Source organism: Mesocricetus auratus, unplaced genomic scaffold (assembly GCF_017639785.1).
Source record: "Mesocricetus auratus isolate SY011 unplaced genomic scaffold, BCM_Maur_2.0 Super-Scaffold_100011, whole genome shotgun sequence".
Classification (NCBI taxonomy): Eukaryota; Metazoa; Chordata; class Mammalia; order Rodentia; family Cricetidae; genus Mesocricetus; species Mesocricetus auratus.
This window is the reverse complement of record NW_024429195.1, coordinates 35,018,812-35,037,773: the sequence shown is the minus strand read 5'-3', so window position 1 is coordinate 35,037,773 and position 18,962 is coordinate 35,018,812.

The window sequence follows — 18,962 nt, the reverse complement described above, 5'->3', positions numbered from 1 at the left end:
CTGAAGTTTTCCCCAAGAGTGGTCAGAGAGAGCCTGGCCTTGCCTTGACCTTGGACCTCTCACGTCTAGAATCACGAGATAACAAGTTTCTAGAGCTGCACAGAGCCCACTTTTTTGATGGTTTGTTATGGCAGCCTTCAGAAAGGCTGGGCGCATCGTCCTTCCACCTACAAACCAGGTTCTACCTGCTTGGCAGCATCGGAGAGCAGAGGATTGATGTGCTCAGGATACCATGAGGGTGGGCTACAGGTGAGGTCCGCTGAGTGATTGTGTGGTGGTGGTGTTTGCTGTTTTTCCATGGGGGGTTTACCTCAGGCACGGCCATGTATCAGGTACATTGTTAAGGAAAGACTTAGTCATTAGGCTCCCCTCTCATTCTTTTCTGGCCTTGCCTATTGCAAGCCCTCCCCATCTCCCTCCAGTCCTGCGCGGCCTCCTTCAGAAGGGGCATTTTATTCAGAGGTTGAAGAAGTTCTCTGGGTGAGGAGTCTCTTGCTTAGGGGCTGTTTGGGGAGGTGCAAACCCTGCTGGATGGTACCAGTGGAAGGCAGCCAAGTCCTGTGAACGGTGCCTCTCTTCAGTGTGTGAGCTCTTGTGACACTGGCATAATGGTTGCTGTATAAGAAGTCTGCTGAGTTCTCCCCCTCTGGAACCTCTGGGCGCCTGACATGGCCCTTACCTCTGCAGGGTGGAGGGTGGAGGGGTCCTCTGTACCTCCATCCCAGCTTTCTGCTGCATCTGAGTCGGGGCTGCCTGACTTCAATGAAGGATTGTTTTCTTGCAGCCAGTGGCCGGCAGAGCCGCCAACTCCAACACTACAAACAGGGCTGCTTTTAAAGCAGAGCAGAAGGGCGTGGAATCAAGGGTACAGGAGTTCCTCTTAAACACACTACGGGTCTGTCCTGGCTCTCCCTCTTCTGAGGGAGAGCCTGAAGCTTCCAGAAGGCTGACTCCCCCACACTCTACCTTCAGACTAACAGAAAGTAGGTGTCTTCATGCTGGGCTCTGGAACAGACTTTCATTGGGCAGGCTCAAGGCCCAGTCATTTCTTTTCCAACAACACGCCCTGAAAGCTGTATTTGACTAGCTGCCTTCTAAAAGCACCGTGTGGTCTTTTGGGCTGTGCCTCCAACTGAGCGCTACAGGAGAGATGGCATGGAACCTTGCCTGGGGCACTGAAGAGATGGCTCAACTATTAAGTACATTGGCTACAGAAGCCGGGCTACTTGAGAAATTGTCCTCTGACCTACACACACACACACACACACACACACACACACACACACACACACACGTCCTTGTCCTGTGCCACCCCAATCTGCATCACACACAATAATGAAAATGTTAAAGTGTGTAGAAATTATGCATGTATACCTTCCTGCTGATGAAATATAATTACCTGGTCAAATGCTCACATTTAACTATTGGAAAGAAATCCCCCTATTGAAACTTTTTTTTTTGCATAATGCCAAGTAGGAAAACCTAAGGAATTAATTTGGTACAAAGAGCATTTTTTTAAAGGAACCAAAACTATGAAGCCTCTTGAGTGACTGGATCACTATGAATAAAAGCTTTGCTTCAAAGCCAATTTTATTGCTGTTGCTCATGGGCTGGTTTTAGAAGTCCATGGGTGCTTGAATACAGAGAAAAGAGACTAAAAGAGAAATCACATTTTCTGTTGGCATGGGAAGAAGGTGAAATAGGACAGCCTCTGGCTGTTCTCCGGTGATCCATGCAAATCATTTCTATTTGGAAAGAAGCAAAACAAGCCATTTTCCCCTCCTCATGAGGTGTCAGAGAGGAGGACCTCCACATATGCGAAGCCTCTCTCTTCTGACCACTGTTAGCATGCCTTCCTCGAAATAGCTACAAACATAGGGCTGTCCCTTTCGTCAGCTTGGAGGGCCACGAAATAGAATGTAGATGCAATAACCGTACAGAATCTCTAGGTGAACCCCCACAGGGATTAAAAATAGCATTGCCACGAGAGATCATAGCATGAAGGAGTCTGGAGAAGGTAAACGCATAAAACCGCAGGTACACCCCATTGAAAAGAAGTGCATCTCCCTTGGTTCCTGCCATGCACAGGGCAGGAAGCTGGAGAGTAACATTCAGTAAGTCTACAAAGGAAAGTCACCTTATTTGGACTTCAGTTTAAAAGGCCACCCGTCTCATTAACCAAATCAGTACCCTTTAACTCTCCCTTTTACAAGAGCAAGCCCTGTTGCTGTGGTGAACGAATCCAAGATTGATTTTGCCACAAAAATAACTAATTGACGTGATTTGCCTTTTTCTCCCATTATCAAGTTAGAAGGAGGGCAAAGATGGAATTTAAAATGCAATTCGCATTGTTTTATGGATTGTGTTTGAATGCTGACTGTATTTTCACTGAAGAAACAATGTTCTGTTCTCAGAGTCTTAAAATGGGCGCACCAGATTACCTAATCAAATCTATAGTAGGAAGTCTAGAGCAGAACAATGTGCTGGCTGCTGTGTTTTGACTTTGCTGTTTCCATGGTAATAAGCATGAACAAATTAAGGAAAAATATGAACAATTTGTCTTAAGGTTAAGGCTTTGTCAAATCGTATTTAGTCTAATTAGTTTTTAAATTAATGATACTTCAACCAATCAAAATGCTTTTCCAGAAATTCTCATGCAAAAATCTATTGTAAATACTGACATTGTTACAATTAAGTGTCCCAGTTGTTAGGGCACACTGGTTGTGGAATGAGAATTATAAGCTTAACCAAATTAAAGTGACAATTTGACAAGGGATATGTTGGTAAGAAACAAAAACAATTGCAAACTATGAAAACCTCCAGATTATTAAACTACAAATCACGTCTTTATGTTTATTTATTTTTGCTTTATGTATATGAGTGTTTTGCCTACATGTATATATATGCACCATATGCATGCCTGGTGTCTTGCAGAGTCAGAAGAGGGCATTGAATCCTCTGGAACTGGAGTTATGGATGGCTGTGAGCCACCACATAGGTGCTGGGAACCTAACCCAGGTCCTCTGTAAGAGCAGAAAGTGGGCGTAACGGCTGCCATTCATTGGTATGCATGTCATCAAGATGAGTGTGACTGAACACTCTGTCTGAGCATTTTCACATGTAAACTTTACCTTAGTGGAGAGAAACACGTGGGAAAGAAAGAACTCAACATGTCAGGTAGACTTAAAATCTCTACAGTCTGGGCATCAGTGGCAGAAACAAGATGACAAAAGAAATGTCACCCTTTGGGAAACGTCACGGTGAGTTGTACTCATTGTGCCGCTGCTGTGGCTACTGCTTTCAGAAGTCCGCAGGGCAAATGTGCCTACGCTGCCAAGTACAAGAGAAAGTATCACTGGAGCATAGAGAGGGAACATGGCCAGGACTGGATGGATGAGGCTCCTGAAACTGTCTGTCCAAGATTCAGACACAAAATCACCCAGGGAGCAACACCTAAACCCAAGAGGGCAGCTGTTGCAGTATCAGTGCCTCTTGAGGATTTATCAGTCATAAAATAAATGGTTCCCTGATGCTCTTAGCCTGGACTCTTGAAGGAGGGCCTAGACCCTAACTTGGATGACATGACAGACTCTGGAGATCCACCATGGAGGGCCTCACCCTCCCTGGGGATCAGAGTGGAGATTGGGTGGGGGACTGGGGGTCTGGTGGGGGGGATGGGGAGGAGGGGAGGGAGAGGGAGCATCTGAAACAAGCTTGTTTCTAACTTAAATAAAAAAGGAAGGAAAAAATGGTCCCCCAAAATAAAACAAACAAATCCCCCAAAGCTCAATGGCCCTAAACATTAAAAAAAAATCACACGCATGTCCACACACACACACACACACACACACACACACACACACACACACTTTTTAAAGACAAGATTGCTCTGTGGAACAGTTTGACCTCAGTCAGACCTGACAGACTCTTGACTCAGCCTCCTTAATGCTGGTATTACAGGCATGTACCACCATATACTACTTAAATACATTTAAAAACAAGTATTTAGTGTGTGTGTGTGTGTGTGTGTGCAGGGACATTGGCAGTCAGAAGAGGGCTCAGATACCCTGGAGCTGGAGTGACAGGTGATTGTGAGCGTCCTGTTGTGTGTCCTGCTATGAGTGTCCTGTTGCAAGTGCTGGTATCTGAACTCCAGTCCTCTGCAAGAATAGCAAATGCTCTTAACTACTGAATTACTTAGCTAAACTAAGAAGCTTAACTATTCCGGTACCATTGAATACATTTTCCACATAGATTATTTTCAGAGGTTGGGTATACACCCTTCCCACAGTCTGGCTGTGTCCTTGGAGTGAACCAAACATGGCATAGGTGAACTCTAGGGGGCAGGAAAAGTGACCCCCAGACAGACCAAAGTTCAAGGGTCCCTACTTCACACTGAATTAAGAATATTAGAAACCACTGTCTCCTACAGCAGACTGGAGAGACACACACAGCTGTCCCTACCTTCTTGCCTCCAAGAAGCTGCAGAATGGATCAATACACAATCAGAGGGGCCAAGCTAAAGCTCTTTTGGGAGAATACTTGCCTGTCATGCATGAATGCGTGGATTCCATGTCCAGGGCAGCACAAACTCAAAGTGGGGGCTCATTCTTGTAATCCCAGCACTTTGGGAGGCAGAGCTGGAGGATCAGGAGTTCAAAGCCATCATCGACTACATAGCCAGCTTGGGCTATGTGATCCTTCTTAAAAACAACAGTAGCAACGGTGTCAGCAGCCACAATAGCAAAAACCCAGGGACCTGCTTCCTTTGGCCTTTATGGTAAATATCAAGGGTGGCTGCTAGAGCCGTGGAAAAGTTTTTGAGGAAGAGGGTATTTTTCTTTAAAAAAAAGTAAAGACCAAAACCCTTGTGCTTTGAGCACTGGCATACAGAGCACAAGAGCTCTCTCCGCATTGGTGTCGAATGACCCAACACAAGGAAGCAATTGTTCTTTCTTCATCCCTAGAGAAGGGGCGACTGACAGCACAAGCCCATGCACGGACCCGGGAAATCTATAGGCAGGGGAGAGCAGGAGAGGGAAGGGCTAGAAATCCTATTGAACAAATGTGTATTTTGTTTTAATCTTTCTTCTCTCTTCCCTTTCCCTGTTTCTCCTGTCCCTCTCTTCCCCTTCATGCCCCAACGTGTGTGTGTGTGTGTGTGTGTGTGTGTTTCCATATGTGTTTATAAATCACATTCTGTAACACATTGCATTCTCAGTTAAATTTTATAGGTTCTGAATTTAGGGACACACAACTGATCTAGGAGGCCCATTGGCAATTAGTCACCCTCCTGCACAGAAGAAAATTAGGGAGGCAACATTGTACTTCACACTCTCTTTGATTTTTTAACTTTCTGGGGCACAGTCTCAGTAAGTGATCCTGGTTGGATTGGAGTTTACTATATAGACCAGTCCTTGTCTCCAACTCAAAGTCATCTCTCTGTCTCTGGTCATTGAGTGTGGGGACTACAGGCCTCTGTGTCATCCAGGGTTACAACAATCTCTCTTGCCTTGAGTTGTGTCTGAGGACATTGCTGACCTTGGTCATAGTGGCCATTCGGAGAAAACTCACATTTCTGGAATAAAATGAGCAGAGGAATAGATGCTCAAATTGTGCTACACTTATGTGCTTGAGAACTATTCAACCATTCAAAGAAAAGAAACAAGCCTCTGACACATGCCATGAATCTTCATTCTCCTCACGATCTATTATGGCCCACATAGCCAGAGACGAATTTTAGCAACAGAAAGAACGATGACAGTCTGTGAGGGGTGGGAATGGAAGAGGAATAGAGGTCCCAGGAGTGATGGCATGTTGGTAACAGGTCTAGAGTGACAGATTCATTATCGAGATGAGAGCAATTAAATCACTTCATCTGTGAGCTTCCTATGTAAATTTTATATGCAAAGTTTACCTTACTGGGGAGAGAAGATTGGAAAAGAAAGAGTACAACATTTTTAGTCAGCTTGTCTTTTTGAAAGGTGATGAGTCAAAGTTAGTAAAGAATCCTGAGTAGGAAGCAGGGCAACAGACCCAACTCTAATTAGTAGGGCGAGTCTATTCTTCAACATGTCCTGAGGTTGCAAGAGCCATTCAGTATTTCACTAGTTAGATGAGAAACAAAATATCAATAAGTTAGTCAGTTTGTGACAATATGGGTGCCAGCTCCAAGTTCACTTGTTTGGATCAAAGCTACACTGTATGGCTTTTCCTGCTTTGGGACATGCATAGATTGTGTAGGGAAGCCTCATGTCAAGTTGATGGATTGACACAGTTGTCCTTCACGCATGGGGGCCTCCCAGGCCTTCTCTCAGAGTCCAGAGTTCTACAGAAGGTGAAGAAGGGGAGCTGTCTGCTTTGTTTCCTCACCCTCAGCAGCTTGGAAGAAGCACATTAGCAGCCAGAAGGCAGTGAAATAGCCAGTGGCCAGTCACTCAGAGGGCATGTGACAGATCACAGCAGGCAGGAGGATGAAAGGCAGGACCAGAAAAAGCTAACCTAAACAGCCACAACACAAGATTGACCACCGGCACTCCCGCTGCTCAATTTATTTAAATAGCTCCTTCATGCATCCAGCATTCCACAGACCAGCCTTTCTCATGTCCCCGAAGAACCAGGGGTTGAATAGCATCCATTCTGCATTGTCTAAGAGGCCAGAGAAATGTGATCGTTGCCCCCAATTTTTGGTGCAATAGGATTAGAATAATATTTAAGGATTTTTTTATCTGAGAGATTATTAACATAAATGAAAGCCAGAGATATGGCTCACTGGGTTAAAGGCACTTGCTGCAGAAGTCTGGTAACAAGAGGTTGGCTCCTGGAGCCCACATGAAGGTGGGCAGAGAGCACTGATTCTTGCATATTGTCCTTCAAGTGTCACTTGTGCACCGCAGCTTGTGGGCGCCACCCCCACATCAGTGATAGAATAAATAAAGCACGCATTCCCTAACAACACTGAGAATTCCTAGTGAAGATTAACTTATAAAAATAATACAGCAGGGGCTGGGGAGATGACTCAGGGCCCAAATTTGACTTCTAGAATCCAGGAGGAAAAGCTGGGTGCAGTGGTGTGAGCTTATAATCCCATTTTGGGGTCGGCGGAGGGTCAGAGACAGCAGATCCCTGGGGTTTGATGAACAACCACTCCAGCCCACTAGGAGATTTCTAGACAAGGCGCTTCCATACCCATGTGCACGAGTGTGCGCGCGAGCACAAACACATAATTTTAAAGGAAACTAGGATGCTAACACCTCATCTATTAATAGAGCCATTCATCTGCTCTTTGCATTTCCCAGAAGTCTATGCAATGCCATCCTGCTGTACTATGAGGTCTTCAGGTATTAAGAGCTGTCATGGAATTCCTTTCTTTGAGAGGCCTGCCTATCATTTTACTGGATCAGAGTGTGAACTGATATTTAGCACTTGTGTAATATTTACTGAGTGGTGTGACACAGTCTGCACACCTAGTAACCAGTATCAGTTGTGACATTTCTCCCAATTCCATGTTCTATGACTTTCTGTCATCAGCTGTGGATGGAGATGATGCCACGAAAATCCCCAAATACTGTAAACTAGGGCTTTCTTCTTTTCAGAGAGCCACTGTTAAATACTTACCAGCATACACCACTGCACCCAGTCATTTCTGTGGGTTCCAGAGACTGAGCTCTGGCCTGCATGCTTATTGTGCCGACAAGGCAAGCACTTTATTAGCTTGCCTCCCCAGTATTGCTGTCAGATGTTTTTGTCAAGTTGTCACAAGTCTTAGAAGAAATTGACAGGTTACACAAGTAAACCTTTGCCTACCATAGGCTTCTGTGGTGATTTGCATAAAAATGTCCCCCATAGAAATGAATGCTTGGTTTCCGGTTAGTGGTGCTGTTTGGGGAGGTGTGGTCTTTAAGGACAAAGTGAGTCTCTGGTCGAAGGCTGTGAGTTTCAAATCGTTCCTGGTTCATTCTCTCTGCTTCCTGGCAGTGGTGTAAGATGCAGGCCTTCTGCTTGCTAGTCTACGGAATATGTTGTCTGCTGCCGTGTTCCGCATTGTGATGGTCATAGACACTTGTCCCTCTACAACGGTAAACCGAAAGGTCTACTGATCATGAAATAGTCTCCTCATATCTGTGGGTTGAAAATGTTTTGGAACTTACTAATTATGAAATGGTAAGTTTCAACCCTCCACTGGGCACAAAAGTCCTGAAGCGGAGGCCCCTGGCTTCCATGTTCAGTCACTTCCGGCAAAGCCTTTAGCTTATGATAGTCACTCCACGAGCATTTACGAGTTCATGTTTCTGGGTGAATTATTCAGAAAATCTGGTAAGTTGACTGCAGTTTTATACACAAATAATACTCATTGCCACGAGTCATTGGTCTGGTTCAAGATTTGTGGTCGGTTAATACTGGACCATTGTGGATATCCTGCTGTTGCCCAGAGTCAACGTGATCTTGGCTAGGTAGGGAGACTGGGGTAGAACCCTAACGAGTTGCAGCCCGCCTCTCTCCTCCCTGCTCTCAATGGCACCCTGAGAGACACTGGGCACGACTGTGGTGCCTGCAGCCTGTGGCAGTGCTGGGCCCAGCAGTCTTTCCAGCATGGCCGGCATTAGCGGCATTCCATGCTTGGGGCCAGCCTGCAGGCAGAGGACTGGTTCTATTCAGTAATGCCACGTCCTTTTGTCTCTCACAGCTGCGCTCCCCATCAATTCCATACTCTCCTTCGACACATCTGTAGTTTCACCATCCACAACTGAGTGCTGCTCTTTCCCGCCATCTTGCTTTCCCATTTAGCCAGTCTGCTTTTTTTTTTTTTTTTTTTTTTTTTTTTTTGAGACAGGGTTTCCCTGTGTAACCCTGGCTATCCTGGAACTGTTTCTGTTAACCGGGCTGGCCTCGAACTCACAGAGATCCTCCAACTGCCCAGATGTGAGTACACTTTTTAAAAGCATCTTCCCATTGGAACTGCCTGCTTTTTTTTTTTTTAAGTTGTTCCAGGGATGCCGTGGGCTCTGCAGGACCTCCACGAGTCTCCCAGGCTCCTGGGAACCGCTTCTCCGTCCTGTGGCGGATGTTGGCGGCCACTGCCATCTTCAGGATTTCATCTTCGGTGGTGGTAATGCGTTCCCAGATCTGGTTCTGCACCACCGACTCCTCCTTGTGGTCCAGCGGCTAGTAGACACAGCAGTTTGTGGGACTGACCGACTCTAAGTGGGTTGGCCACTCCACTCTCACCCCACCCCCACCCCCCATCCACACATACTGCATGCTCAAGGAAGGCTCTTCAAAATAATAGTTTTTGAACACGGCATCCGTATAATGACGGTTCTGGCCTATGTAAGAGAGTTCAGAGTTTTCAGAAAGCGGTAAAACCACATGAAAACTATGTAGGTATCTACAGACTGGCACATGTCAGTGCTAAAACACCAAATAGACTACATATTATGGGTTTAGATTTAACATAAGCAATGAAAGTCCCTAAAATCACAGATATTTCCCACTGGTTGTAGTGGTGCACACTTTTAACTGCAAGATGGAGCGGGGGGGGCAGGGAGGTGGATAGATTTAGATATGGGTGGGAGAAGGGAATTCTGAATCTCATATAGGTGTTTCAGTCATTTGTCAATTTTTTAAAAATTGGAATATGAGCAAACAGGTTAAAAAAATGAAGCCAGCATAAAAAAGCAACGCATGTTAAACCAAAAACAAAACAAAACAAGAAAAACTAAACCAAACAGAAACAACTAGGTGATTCCCCCAAAACTCAGCTTTCAAATTCGTCAGAACATTTGAAAATAATCATGGGACTCCTAATCCCCGCCTAGGGTGACTCCCTTAGCTCCAGCTGTCACCAGGAGCACAAGCACACAGTCTTGAAGCACAGTAGACCAGGAGGCAAAGAAGTGCATTCCACTCAGGGGTCCTGCTGCCTCCCAGTCCTCCACCTCCACTTCTGTTTCCTGCCCTCTTCCACCCTTGTCAAAACAAAACAAAGCACAACAGTAGAGTATTGGGGCAGGCCCTCTGGGATGGACTGACTGGTTTTAGTTACTTGACAATTCAGAGCTAAGGATGTCATCTCACCCCCTTTAGACCTCACTTAGCCCCCGACTTTCCTGTCACAGTTTTGCTGAGCCTCAAATGACATGCTATATGAGAACAGTGAAGCGGTAACCTGTGCAAATACAGCTACTGCTGGTTTCACAGGACGTGTTCTGCATTTACGTAAAGAACACGCATGATCAGCTACATCTCTAGCCCCCACATTAGCAAGAAGGAAAAAGCCAGGAGGATCACTAAGGTTGGTGCCTCACCAGGCTAGTTTCAGGTCCGGTGAGAGACTCTCCAGGGAAGGAGAATGCTAGTGATAGATACCAGATGTCCACATGGACTCCTGCACACACGCAAACCCAGCTCCCCGCACCCCACCCACACTAAGAAAAATAAACCTTAGGTTTGTGAGCAGGCAGGGTGGCAGGTCCCTCTCTCTTGGCTATCTTGGTAAGTTCTGACATTGCCTAGGCTTCTCTCAGCCACAGATCATGGATGACATTATTTCATTAAGGAAAGGGTTGAGTGGATTAGTGGTTTGTATGGCAAACTACTTCCTGTGTTCTTATCTGACTTGGCCATTGTGTGGTTATTGCCCCAGGGAGAAGCTTAATGTCTTAATTTGCTGTAAAAACAAATGCATATCAGGGATTTTCACTTGGAAAAGGGTCATGAGGCTCAGTGGATTCAAACAAGCTTTCTGAGTGAGTTTTGTCCTTTGGAGCCAACTTTATTTTCAAAAGCAATTATATATTGTATATTCAAAGTGGAGAGCAAAGGGACTAATTTGGATCAGGCTTTTCCTTCCTCTGGAACATTGTGTATACCTTCTTATTCAGCCTTTGTAAGTTGTAAGGTATTTTACATTAGGCCATTTGAGATCACTGGCTATCAGAGACAGAACAAGAATTGTGCTCCTTCTCTCTGGCTCGAAGTCCTTGTTTCATGCACTAAACCAGCATTCTTCAGTGCGGACCCTGTAACTACAGGGTGTGTACTGTGTGGGATCTAGTTGGAAACACAGAATCTCACTAACTCATAAACTGCATTTTAATAAGGTACACACATTTGACTTTGAAAATACCGTACTGGATGGGCCACATGGCTTCTTGCGTGGCTGACACCATGCTGAACTTACAGCTGACTCTATTCTTGGATGAGCCGCTAACAGCCACACGTATCAGTCAACAGAACTCCTAGGTGAAACAAATCACTACTTTTCTGCTTATTCTAACACTGTCACCTCTTAGAACTGTGACATTGTGTATTTTACAGGACTTCTTTTCTGTGCTGAAGTGTTTATACACTTTATGAGCCAGGAGTCAGTCATACTCAACCTATGAACTCTTTGTGACTCTTAACTGAGATAGTGTTTGCTTGAGTGAATAGACTAAGTGATTCTGCAGCACAGGGATTGGAGAGTGCTACATAAAGATTAGCATATAAAAGAAGCTAGTTAGTTGGCAGAGTGTACCAGAAGTCCTTCCCCACCTGGGCTTCATTTAGAAAACTGAGCATTCCCAGGTAAAGCTTTTGAGGCTGCTGAGGGAGAAAACTTATCAGTTATCCTTCCTAGCTGTAAATCCTGTGAGCCTGGCAAGATATGCCCAGTGGTGCAATAAAGACACTAATATCTTGGAAGTAACCAATAGCTCCCTTATTGAACTTAAGGTCTGCTCAGTACAGGGGAGTTCATGTCTACTATTGCAAACACAGTCAACTCCCAAGGCTGGAGAGGTCATAGACTGTAGAAGAGAACCTACTATTACCTTTCGGCTAAATTGATGTGGTATCCAGCTGCCTCTGAAATGCCTATTCTACCCCTAGATTAGTGCAGTTCTCAACCCTCATCAAAGAAGATTCCTTTTGCAGCAGACAGAGGTTATTACAGAAGTCTACAACTTGTCAAAATGAAGAAAATAAGTGACCTCAGAGTGCTCAGTCCTAAATCTAACATATAGCACAACCCCTATACTCTAGACTAAAGGAACATCATTGAAGAAGGGTGGAAAGATTGTAAGAGTCAAAGGACTCGGAAGACTGCCACAAAACAGTATCTGCTGGACATTACAGGGATGCTGTACCCATGGACTATCAACGGTCGTGGTTGTCTACAAAAAGGTTTGCACAAGACCAAGTCAAAATTGTAGCATGGATGATGGGAGGGCTCACAAGGTCCTACTCCTAGATGTGGAGCTATTGGTAGTAGACAGTTGCTGAAGGGCTAAGTCAGTTTTCCTCAGGGATGAGCCCCCTGCAAGTAGCCAGTGACCAAGTGGTCCTTTACCTGCACTTATAATTTAAAGAGGAAAAACCAACCAACTCAACAACCAAATATGACAGTGACTCTTCACTACCAACTTGATTAGACTTACAGCCAATGTAGAACATATTTCTGGGTGTGTCTACAAAAGTATTTCCCAAAGGATCTAACCGAAAAAGAGAAAACCCACCCTAAATGTGGGGGCCACCACGCCAGGGGCTCAAGCCCTAGACTGACTCAAAGAGACAAAGTGGGCTCCTGTCTTCATGTCACTGTTTCCTGACTGCAGATACAACGTGATCACCTGCTTCATGCCCCTAGCTGCCTTGTCTTCCCTGCCATAGTATGCCTTGGACCTGGGAAGCCAACACATCCTTCCTTCCTCAGGCTGCTTCTTAACATGTATTTTGGCATATCAATGAGAAAAGTAATTCATACAGCAAACAAAGAAAAAGGAGGAAAGGGTATGTCTGATAGCCGACCTTAATACCTCACCCCCAAAGTTATCCCATGGAAAGGTGCATTAGCTGGTTTTCCTAATCATGTTCATTTCCTAATCTGGCAGCTCTGACGTGTTACTTTTTGGGGGCACCACCTTGGTCTGGTACTCAGGATATCCTCTGAAACAGACTCTGTTTTAGGCAATTGTATGTAAAATTATATCCAATTCTGGAAGTGTGGGAGAAGATCTAAACATGTGCGTTCCCAAGATCTCTAATTGCACTGCCCAAGACACAGTTGTGAAGTGTGTCTTAAATCTTGTAAATAGTAAAAGTTAGAATAAACTGGTGTTTGTAAGTTATTTGCTCCTTCCTTCTTTTAAAATATTTCAGTGTAAGTCTGAAATTTTCCTGGCTTCTATGTGGTGATTAACTGTGCTTACGGACTTGACTGGAATGGGAAACCCCTAAAAGATGAGTGGAGTACACTCAGGGTATGCCTGTTACAGTGTTTCAGAAAAGATCAACTAGGGCTGGAGGAACAGCTCTGACAGTGGGTGGAGCCATCCCCTAGGCTGGAGAACTAGCCCTGGGAGTGGGTGGTGCCATCCTTTAGGCTGGAGAACTAGCCCTGGGAGTGGGTGGAGCCATCCTCTAGGCTGGAGAACTAGCCCTGGGAGTGGGTAGAGCCATCCTCTAGGCTGGAGAACTAGCCCTGGGAGTGGGTGGTGCCATCCTCTAGGCTGGAGAACTAGCCCTGGGAGTGGGTAGAGCCATCCTCTAGGCTGGAGAACTAGCCCTGGGATTGGGTGGTGCCATCCCCTAGGCTGGAGGACTGAGTGGAAACAGAGGAAAGGAGCCAATGCCCCATCACAAGGGTCCTGCTTCCTGTTGGCCATGAGGACAGCAGCCCCTGCCACATACTTCTGTTGCTATAGTGCTCTCTCAAAGACTATACAGGCTGAAACCCACATAACCCCGAGCCATACACCCCTCCTTCCTTCCTTAAGTCGTTTGAAGGATGTTTTCAAACGCACAATGAATACATGTTGTTATTCATTTCTGTCATTCCTCGCTTTCCTGAATGGATGAAAGAGGTGATGTTGAAGGCAGTTCTCACGAAATTGCTTACAACCAAGTCTTTAACTGTCTCTGTTGTAGCTCTGAAGTCTGGTTGTGGCCAAAGCGTTGCATGGTGAATACCATTTCTCTGTGTTTTCTAGAGTTAACAGGGTGGTTATATGACTTTCACGGCTTGTTGAAGATAGAAATAGTTTTGCATGGCAATCCAAGACAGAAGATAGGGAGTATTTTCCACTGGTGCCTGAGGATTTGATTACTGTGGTTTTCTTCACTGTTATTAGAGATGCTGTTTCTAAATTTTTTTGACTGAATTGCAGATATACATTATTATAAGTATTCATGAGACTGGGGCTGGGGATATTCCTTATTTGGGAGAACGCTTACCAAGCATGCATGAGGCCCAACATCTCGACACCAAGGAAAAAAGAAAGAGAAAGGAATCATGGAATTTAGATGTTTGTATGTAAGCAGACACATGCATATATTTGTATGTATAACAGCTTGGGACCAGACATCACATGGCTCCAGGTAGCAACATAGACCACTCATATCAGCCTGTTCCTCATCACCGTTGAGTCTTCATTTCTGCTTCTCTCCACTTCTCCTTCTCTTTCTCCACGACATACCTGTTTATAGTGGTGGCACCTGCCACATGGTCCTATGGTCGCCTTTTGCCCACCTGGGGCTGCAGGGTGCTGAGCAGTTGATTACTTTCTTCTTCAGTGACTACAGTGATGAAACAAATATTTGACTATATCAAAGGCTAAATAAATCTGGCCTCAAACTGAATAAAACAAGAACAAAAATCTGAACAGGAATTGAAACAGGCCTGTTCAGACTTTGGAAAATATCTCAGTATGTCTGTGGTGGAGTTACCAGGGGTCATACCTAGGGACGGGATGCACTCCTCTGAGGACAGTCTTTGTACTGCTGCTACGGTGTGACTGTGGCTTGTCTCTAAAAGATTCATGTGTTGAATGATAGGTTCACAGAATAGTGACTCTGATAGGCAGTGGACCTCTTAAAGCTAATTTATCCTAAGGATGGATTAATGCTCATTTGTGAAAAAAAATTTCAATTTCATGAACATTGACTTTTATAAAAGAATAAGCAGGGCCCTAGCCTTCCCCTTCAGCCCTCCTGTCTCACCATGCACTTTCTCCCATTCGAACTCATATTTGCACTGTCAATTAGCTGAGGGGTTCCTCGCTGGGCCCAAATTGAAGAGACTGTCCAATTTTCAGTTTCTCAAGATGTAACCTAACCAATCTTTCCTTTTAGTGTGTGTGCCATCTTGGGTGTATTGGTATAAACATTAGTTACAACTCCAGAGATTATGACAAAATGCCTGATAAAAGCAATATCAGAAAAAGAATTTATTTTGGATCCTGGCTGGAGTCTGTTGCAGAAAGGAAGACATAATGGCAAGAACACAGACAGTTGGTTATGTTGAGTCTGCGGTCGGGAAGCTGAGAGAGATGAGCATTGGTGCTCAGCTTGCTCTCTCCTATTTATTAAGTCCAGGACCCCAGCCTATCCAGAATGGTGCCATCCACATTTAGGGTAGAACTTCTCACTTCAATTCTCACTTAATGCCTAATCTAGAAACTACCCACACACATGCCCAGAAGTGATTCTAGATCCTGTATAGTTGACAATATTGACCAACAAAAAAATAGACTAAAGTGCTTAGCGTCACTCATTTCAGAATGAAGTGGTTCTGAAGTGGGACATGGGGCAGGCATGGGAAAGAAGGATCCCGTTTTAATTGGGCAGATGGGGCTCTGGATTCCCCTAGGAGGAGATGGCCATTGGACACCACCTGCGGACTGTTGGGAGAGGGCCTCCAGGTAAGATCCGGGTCTCTAAAGTTCTCTGCCAGCTTCTCTAGTGCTGTCAACAGTTATGTGCCCAACGTGTTGCATTTCTGTAATCAGTGTGTTTCTGAAATTCACAGCACAGTCTCTTTATGATGTGGGAAATTGGAAGGCAAAGCTGGTCAGTAGGGGAGAGATAGAGCCACAGATGGTTAAAGGATCCAGGTGTGTTGGAGTGGTTCCTTTCGGCCAGATGAAGCACAGACAACCAGCAATATTTGTTTGGAAATACATGGGAGTCTCTGAAAACTCCCTGAAGTAGCTTTGTATAAACTTGTCAAGGGCACCTAAGGCCTGACTTTACACAGGATGTTTAGTCTATAGGTAACTATAGATGAACACATCCCGTTTGTATTGTCATAGTTGCTCAGGCCACACTTTTAATAACATTGGGATGAGAGTTTTGTCATCTTTAGCCTAGATACAGAACTTGTCAGTCAAATATAACTGTACAAAGAAAAAAGTAGGGACCAGAAAGATGGTGCAGCAGGTCAAAGTATTTTCCACCAAGCCCAATGACTTGAGTTCAACCCCCAGAACCCACAAACGGGGCTGCAAGCCACCTGTAACTTCTTCTCCAGGACCTAACACATAATATGTAGTTCCTATATACCTACATGCAAATTCCAAATCAAAAAGAAAACTTGTTTGTCATTTGTATTGGTTTAACATAGCAAATTGTGTTTTTGCTTTATAGTTCAGGTAGAGTCCCTTTTAGTGGTGGTCTCCAATAGGTTCTCCTAGAGCAGTGGTTCTCAACCGTTCTAGTGCTGCAACCCTTTAATACAGTTCCTCATGTTGTGGTGACCCCCAACCATAAAATAAAGTAAGTATTTAAGTATTTTTCCTATGTGTTGTGTTCGTGGACATGTACACACACACACAGGAGGAATGAGAAGAATTTCCTTTTTAAACTTCTCAAATGATTTGATTTTTTAACTTATTTTATGTGTATTGGTGTTTTTGCATGCTTGTCTGTGTAAGGGTGTCAAATCACTTGGATCTGGATTTAGAGACAGTTGTGAGCTGTCATGTGTGTGCGGGGAATTGAACTTGGATCCTCTGGAAGAGCAACCAGTGCCCTTAACCAATGAGCCATCCCTCCAGCTCTCAGAGCTGCCTTTTGACTATTTGTTTACACTTAAAGTGTAGTGATGGTCTCAGTCTTACCCAGAGGAGCTTAAGTTTGCAGTGGGCAGCGGTTAGTGCAGACTCGTAACTGGTCACCAAAGGGAGAGTAAGTGACTGATGAGTGTTCACCAGATGGGACAATCTTTATTACTCCCTCCAAAGCTCAGGGAACAGGGAGTAGGAAGAGCCAGAGGACAGAGCAGACTGTTGTGACTGTCTTCTGTGTGTGGCACAGCCATTGCACTCACAAATACACAACGGCTGTGCTGCCTATACAAGACTAGACCAGACATCATTGCTTCGTGAGTTGGAAAGGGGCTCATGAGGTCCCACCCTCCCTGAGGAGCCATAGGCAGTTAATGGTTGCTGAAGGCTGAGGCGTCATTACTCCTCAGTGGTGTCGCCACAGGTAAAGTTGCACTTGCTAACATAAACAAAAAGTCCCAGCCCACGCTCAGGCAAGCAACTCTAATTAAATACTGTAGGGAACACTCATTGAAAAGACACGAGAGTGAAGGGGACTCACTGGGGAAGAGAAGGGTTTTAGTGGGAGGAGGGTAAAAGCAGGTAAGGTCAAGAAACATTAGTAAAAGAATAACTAAAAGTGCAGCTTTTACCACAAGAAAACCACAGAATCAACTAATCTGGGCTCACAGAGACTGAACCACCCGCCGGAGAGCTTGCATGGGATTGACCTAGGCTCTCTGCACATGCTTTACAGTTGTGTAGCCTGGTCTTCTTGTGGGACTCCTGACAGTGGAACAGGGGCTGTCTCTGACTCTGTTGCCTGCTTTGGGACCCTTTCCTCCTCCTGGGTTGCCTTGTCCAGCCTCGATAGGAGAGGAGGCACCAGGCTTACTGCAACTTGATATGCCATGGCTGGCTATATTCATGAGAGTCCTGCCCTCTTCTGAAGAGAAAGGAGGAGTGGATGGGGGAGGGGGTTGGAGGAAGAACTGAGGGGAGAGGAGTGAGGGAGGGGAAACTGTAATCAGGCTGGGGAAGATCAATTAATTAAAAACAAACAAATAAATAAATGCATGTTTTAAAGAAAGAAATGAAGTATTGCTACATCTGGAGCGTGGTGTCGTCCATTAAAGCAAAAATGAGCTATAGTGACTTACATGAACTGAAATCACCATGCTTGCTTGTAAGTGAATATATGCTATAACAACACACAGTGTCTCCTGGGACCAATATGTGAATGAGAAATGTTCTTGTAATAAAACGTAAGTAGTTTCTTCTCTGAAAACGTGGTTTCAAAAGGTGTGGGTGAAGCTGCCTTCCACAGGTGAGCTGAGTGTCTATACACATTTACATATTATTCTGATTAAGACGAGAGGAAAATTAGAGATTATAGACCTGTAAACTCTGACCTGGAAATACTCCTCTAGAGTAGAAAAGACACCGATTAGAACACTTAATTAGCTTTAAAATACCATCTAATTGAGCTGCAGGTTGTAGGTTTGTGGAACCATGTGAGCATTTGTAATTCCTCGCTAGCTCCTCAATGACCATTAACTGATGCTCAATCTCAGGGCTATCGTAGCTAAAAACAGTAAGAGGAACAAAGGATTGTCTCTGATTTTCTTTTGTATTTCTTTAGGAAGAGCTGAAACTCAAGGCTTCACAGGCAACAGCTTTGAGAAACAAATGGGGCAGGAGTGGTTCAGGTGCTAGATGGCTTGCAGGGCACGCACCAGGCATGGCATGAAGCAGCCGCGTGGAATGAAGCAGCTGTGACGGCTCCTGCCTGTTTTCCCAGCACCCGGGAGGTGGAGTTCCGGCTTGTCCAGCTCACTTGAGACATTGTCTGAGAAAAGAAGAGAAGAGATCAGATAAGACAAAGAAGAAACAGATGAATGGCACAGGGCCCTGGCAACCAGAAGCACACATGTATTTGTGACTTGGAAATTTTAGTGACGTCTCTGTTAGGACAGAAACTGTGAGTCTTCCTCCAGATAAATATGTTCACTGGTAGCGACTAAGCTTTAAAAATGTCACAGGGCACTAGGCAAATGGCTCCACTCTAGCAGTGTTTGCTGCACAACCAGAGTTCAAACCCTAGAGCCCACGTAAAAACTAAATCAAACACAGAGTGACACTCACTGTGTTCCTATAATC